The sequence below is a fragment of the Mus caroli genome, chromosome 16 (assembly GCF_900094665.2).
Source record: "Mus caroli chromosome 16, CAROLI_EIJ_v1.1, whole genome shotgun sequence".
Taxonomy (NCBI): domain Eukaryota; kingdom Metazoa; phylum Chordata; class Mammalia; order Rodentia; family Muridae; genus Mus; species Mus caroli.
Window position 1 is genome coordinate 82,120,447 of NC_034585.1, and position 6,003 is coordinate 82,126,449.

The 6,003-nt window shown below is 40.7% G+C and overlaps 1 non-coding gene across 1 annotated transcript; it reads right to left on the reverse strand.

Annotated features, from left to right (window-relative positions):
* Window positions 1-4,886: 4,886 nt before the first annotated feature.
* LOC115029685 lies at window positions 4,887-4,993 on the reverse strand. Its single transcript, XR_003835234.1, has one exon. It is a non-coding gene; the product is annotated as a U6 spliceosomal RNA (small nuclear RNA).
* Window positions 4,994-6,003: the final 1,010 nt, after the last annotated feature.

Consider the following 6,003-nt stretch of genomic DNA (forward strand, 5'->3'; position numbering starts at 1 on the left):
CCCTATCTGCCCTGGAACTCACTCTGTAGACCAGGCTGGCCTCGAACTCAGAAATTCACCTGCCTCTGCCTCTGCCTCCCAAGTGCTGGGACTAAAGGCGTGCGCCACCTCGTCCAGCTTTGTTTTCTCTTGAGGGAAGTTGTAAGGGCAGAGGGTGGACATGAAGAGATGGTGGGTGGTGGTGAATGGGACTGGGGTGCGTGGCTTGAAAATCACAGAGAATCAATAAAAAGTAAAAAAAAAAAAAAAAAGTTCCAGTTTATTTTAGACAATAAATATTCCTTCGAGGGCATGGCATGAGCCATAATTCAATACAAAACACGAATATTCCACTTTCTATACATGTAAGAGAAATAAGAAGGTTATTTACTCCAAACCAATCAAGAGAGACCCTGACCAAGGAACATGGCTCCAAATCGCCCTGAATGACATACTTCATTGTGGAAGAGGTTACATGAGCCAGCATAGTCACAGCAAAGAAGAGAAGTCATAGATCAGAACGCTACCTCAAGGTGGAAAGTTGGTTCTGTAAGTGTCAGATGTCAAAACACACCTAGCTTTGTGGTTGTTGGAGGGATGTCTGCTGCGAAGCTCTGTGATAGCTGCCTAGTCGTTACAATAATGTCAGTGAAATACAAACTCGAAGGTAACTGACCACTGACGGGCACACTGTGGTCCAAGATGATGATAAAACACGGTCTACAAATGTCAGCTCTCCACCACCATAATACTCTACAGTTAGGGTCAATGGCCTGAAGAATCCTTAATACAGACAGAGCTGTTTCATAGACCTCAATATGTCTGTGGGCCATGAGGTCAGTTGTAAGCCGTCTGGGTAAGGTTTACAGTGACTGGAAACGTCTTTGTAATTCATACACACAGGGAAAGGGAAACAGCAATCCATGTCCTTACTCTCTGCACTTCTTTCAATAAAGAGCTTCTGTTTTTTCTTTTCTTAAACATTATTTTATTTATTTATTTATTATCCAGCCACTGCCCCCAAGTCCTTTTTAATTATTTTATTTATTTACTACTGACCCTTTGCAGCTTCTTCCAGTCCGTCCCCCACACACACAACTTCTCATCCCATTCCTCCTCTACCTTGCATCCGAGAGGGTGCTCCTCCCCACCAGACCTTCCCCTTCCCTGGGGCCTCAAATCTCTAAAGGATTAAGCACATCCTCTCCCACTGAGGCCAGACTAGGCAGACCTCTGCTACATAAATGCCAGAGGCCTCAGACCAGCTCCTGTATGCTGCTGGGTTGGTGTCTCAGTCTCTTGAACCTCCCAAGGGTTTGGGTTAGTAGAGACTGCTGGTCTTCCTATGGGGCTGCCCTCCCCTTCAGCTCCTTCAATCCTTCCCCCTAATTCAACCATAGCAGTCTCCCACTTCAATTTAATGGGGTCACTTATGTATACTATCATGTCATCTGCAAATAGTGATACTTTGACTTCTTTTCTGATTTGCATCTCCCCAATCTCCTTTTCTTGTCTTATTGCTCTAGCTAGAACTTTGAGTACTATATTGAATAAATAAGGAGAGAGTGGGCAGCCTTGTCTTGTTCCTGATTTTAGTGGAATTGCTTCAAGTTTCTCTCTACTTAATTTGATATTGGCTGCAGGTTTGCTGTATATTGCTTTTGTTTTGTTTAGGTAAGGGCCTTGAATACCTGATCTCTCCAATACTTTTAACATGAAGGGGTGTTGGATTTTGTTAAAGGCTTTTTTAGCACCCAATGAGATGATCATGTGATTTGTTTTCCTTTGAGTTTGTTTATAAGGTTGATTACATTAATGGATTTCCATATATTGAACCACCCCTGCATTCCAGGGATGAAGCCTACCTGATCACGGTAAATGATTATCTTGATGTGTTCTTGGATTCAGTTTTGGGGAATTTTATTGAGTATTTGTGCATTGATATTCATAAGCAAAATTTGTATGAAGTTATTCTTTGTTGGGTCTTTGTGTGGATTAGGTGTCAGAGTAACTGTGGCTTCCTAGAATAAATTCGGTAGTGTTCCTTCTGTTTCTATTCTATGGAATAGTTTGAGGAGTATTGGTATTAGCTGTTATTTGAAGGTCTGGTAGAATTCTCCACTAAAACCAACTGGCCCTGGGCTTTTTTGGTTGGAAGGTTTTTAATGATTGCTTCTATTTCCTTATGGGTTATGGAAATTTTTATATAGTTTACCTGTTCTTGATTTAACTTTGGTACGTGATATCTGTCTAGACAATCATCCATTTCATCTAGATTTTCCAGTTTTGTCAAGTATAGGTTTTCATAGTAAGATCTGATGATTTTTAAATTTCCTCACTTTCTGTTTTTATGTCTCCCTTTTCATTTCTGATTTTTGTTAATTTGGATACTGTCTCAGTGTCCTTTAGTTAGATGGCTAAGGGTTTATCTATCTTGTTGATTTTCTCAAAGAACCAGCTTTTGGTTTTGTTGATTCTTTGTACCATTCTCTTTGGTTCTCTTTGGTTCCATTGATTTCTACCCTGAGTTTGATTATTTCCTGCTGTCTACTCCTCTTTGGTGTGTTTGTTTCATTTTGTTCTAGAGCATTCAGGTGTGCTGTTAAGTTGCTAGTGTAGGATATCTCCAATTACTTTACAAGGGCACTTAGTGTTACGAATTTTCCTCTTAAGCACTGCTTTCATTGTGTCCTATAAGTTTGTGTATGCTGTGTTTTAGTTTTCACTGAATTCTAGAAAGTCTTTAATTTCTTTCTTTATTTCTTCCCTGACCAAGTTATTATTGAGTAGAGAGTTTCCATGGGCTTTCTGTTATTTTTGTTGTTACTGAAGTCTAGCTTCACTCTAAGATAAGATGCATGGAATTATTTCACTCTTCTTGTATCTGTTGAAGCTTGTTTTCTGACCAGTTATGTGATCAGTTTTGGAGAAGGTACCATGAAGTGCTGAGAAGAAGGTATAGTCTTTTGTTTTAGGGTGAAATGTTCTGTATATATCTGTTAAAGCCATTTGGGTCATAACCTCTATTAGTTTCACTGTGTCACTGTTTAGTTTCTGTTTCAATGACCTGTCCATTGGTGAGAGTGGGGTGTTGAAGTCTCTCATTATGATTGTGTGAGGTTCAACATGTGTTTTGAACTTTAGTAAAGTTTCTTTTATGAATGTGGGTGCCATTGCATTTGGGGCATAGATGATCAGAATTGAGATTTCCTCTTGGTGGATTTTTCTTTGACAAGTATGACGTGCCCTTCCCCATCCCTTTTGATAACTTTTGGTAAAGTCTATTTTATTGGATACTAGAATAGCTACTCCTGCTTGTTTCTTTGGACCATTTGCTTGGAAAAACTTTTTTCTAGACATTTACTCTAAGGTGGTGTCTGTCTTTGTCACTGAGATGTGTTTCTTGTATGCAGCAAAACGCTGGATCCTGCTTGCATATCTTGGCTGTTAGCTTTTCATTAGTGAATTGAGTCCGTTGATGTTGAGACATTAAAGACCTGTAATTGTTGGTTCCTGTATTTTTGTTGTTGGAGGTGATATTATGTGTGTGTGATTCTCTTCTTTGGGTTTGTTGTGAGATCATTAGTTTCTTATGTATTCTTTGGTGTAGATATCCTCCGTTCATTGGAATTTTTCTTCTAGAATCCTTTGTAGGGCTAGATCAGTAGTTAGATATTGTTTAAATTTTATCTCGTTGTGGAATATCTTGGTTTCTTCATCTATGATTATTGAGAGTTTTTTTTTAAAGATTTATTTATTATATGCAAGTACACTGTAGCTGTCTCCAGATGCACCAGAAGAGGGCATCAGATCTCATCACAGGTTGTTGTGAGACACCATGTGGTTGCTGGGAATTGAACTCAGGACCTTCAGAAGAGCAGTCAGTGCTCTTTGTCCTCTGAGCCATCTCTCCAGCCTAATGATTGATAGTTTTGCTGGGTATAGTAGCCTGAGCTGGCATTTGAATTCTCTTAGGGTTTGCATAACATCTGTCCAGGATCTTCTTGTGTTGAGAAGTCTGGTATAATTCTGGTATGTCTGCCTTTATATGTTACTTGGCCTTTTCCCCTCACCACTTTTAATATTCTTTCTTTGTTCTGTGCATTTAGTGTTTTGATCATTATGTAACTGGAGGATTTTCTTTTCTGGTCCAATCTATTTGGGTATTCTGTAGGCTTCTTGTATGTTTATAGCCATCTCTTTCTTTAGTTTGGGGAAGTTTTCTTCTATGATTCTGTTGAAGATGTTTTCTGTCCCTTTCAGGTAGGAATCTTCACTCTCTTATACTCCTATTATCCTTAGGTTTGGTCTTTTCATTGTGTCCTGGAATTCCTGGATGTTTTGTGTTAGGAGCTTTTTACACTTTGTATTTTCTTTAACCATTGTGTCAATATCCTGTATGGTATCTTCTATGTCTGAGATTCTCTCTACTCTCTTTTGTATTCTGATGGTGGTGCTTGCATCTGTAGCTCCTGGTCTCTTTCCTATGTTTTCTATCTTCAGGGTTGCCTCCATTTGTGATATCTTTATTGTTTCTACTTCTATTTTTAGGTCTTGGAAGCCTTTGTTCAATTCCTTCACCTGTTTGATTGTGTTTTCTTGTATTTCTTTAAGGAATTTGTTTCCTCTTTAAGGCTTCTATCTGTTGTCCTGTTTGTTTGTTTTTTTTTTCCTTGTATTTCTTTAAGTGAGTTAATTGTATCCTCCTTAAAAGTCTCTATTGTCTTCATGCGATTGTAGGTCAGCATCTTGCTTTTCTGGTGTGTTGGAGTGTCCAGGGCTTGCTGTGGTGGGAGAACTAGGTTCTGATGATGCCAAAATAGAATGTACTTGTATTTACCGCTCACCATCTGGGTTATCTCTGGTGTTAACTGTGTCTCTATCTGGAGCCTGCCTCTTGTGTCCCTAAAAATATGGAATGCTTCAGGAATTTGTGTGCCATTCTTGCACAGGGGCTATGCTAATCTTCTCTGTATTGTTTGAATTTTAGTATATGTGCTGCCAACTCGAGCACTCAATAAAGAGCTTTTTTAAAAAAATGGATATTTTATTTGTTTACATTTCAAATTTTATCCCCTTTCCCATTTTCCCCTCTGCAATCCCCCTATCCCATCCCCTCTTACCATGCTTCTATGAGGGTGCTCCCCACCCACCCACCCACTCCCACCTCCCTGCCCTAGCATTTCTCTACACTAGGGAATCAAGACTTCACAGGACCAAGGGCCTCCGCTCACATTGATGCCAGATAAGGCCCCTTCAGCTCCTTCAATCCTTCCCCAGACTCCTCCATTGGGATCCCTGTGCTCAGTCCAATGGTTGGCTGTGAGACTTCAAATCTGTATAGTCAGGCTCTGGCAGAGCCTTTGAGGAGACAGCTGTATCAGATTCCTGTCAGTAAGCACTTCTTGGCATTGAAAATACTGTCACTTTTTGGTGTCTGCATGTGGGATGGATCTCCAGGTGGTGCAGTCTCTGGATGGCCTTTCCTTCAGTCTCTATCCCACTCTTTGTTCCTCTATTTCCTTTAGGTCAGAACAATTCTGTGTTAAAATTTTGGAGATGAGTGGGTGGCCCCATCCCTCATCTGGGGCCCCATGCCTAATCTCTGTATATGGTCTTGACAGGTTCTCCCTCCCCTTTGTGGGATATTTCAGTTAATGCCATCTTCATGGGGTCCTGGGTGGCTCTTGTTTTCCTGGCATCTGGGCCTTTCTGATTGCTACCTGCAGTTCCTCATACCCCATTGCTACACACCTATGTTCAATTTCCTGACCCTCTGTACATCTCCTCCATCTCTTCCCATACCTGATTCTGCCCCTCTCTTCCCCCCTCTGCCTCCTCTCTTCCTTCCAAGTCCCTCCCACCCTCTACTTCCCTTGATTATATCGTTCCCCCTTATAAGTGGGAATTGAAGCACCCACTCTTTGGTCTTCCTTCCTCTTGAGCTTCATGTGGTCCATGAGTTATATTGTGGGTATCCCACACTCATTGCCTAATACCCACTTATCAGTGAGTACATACCAT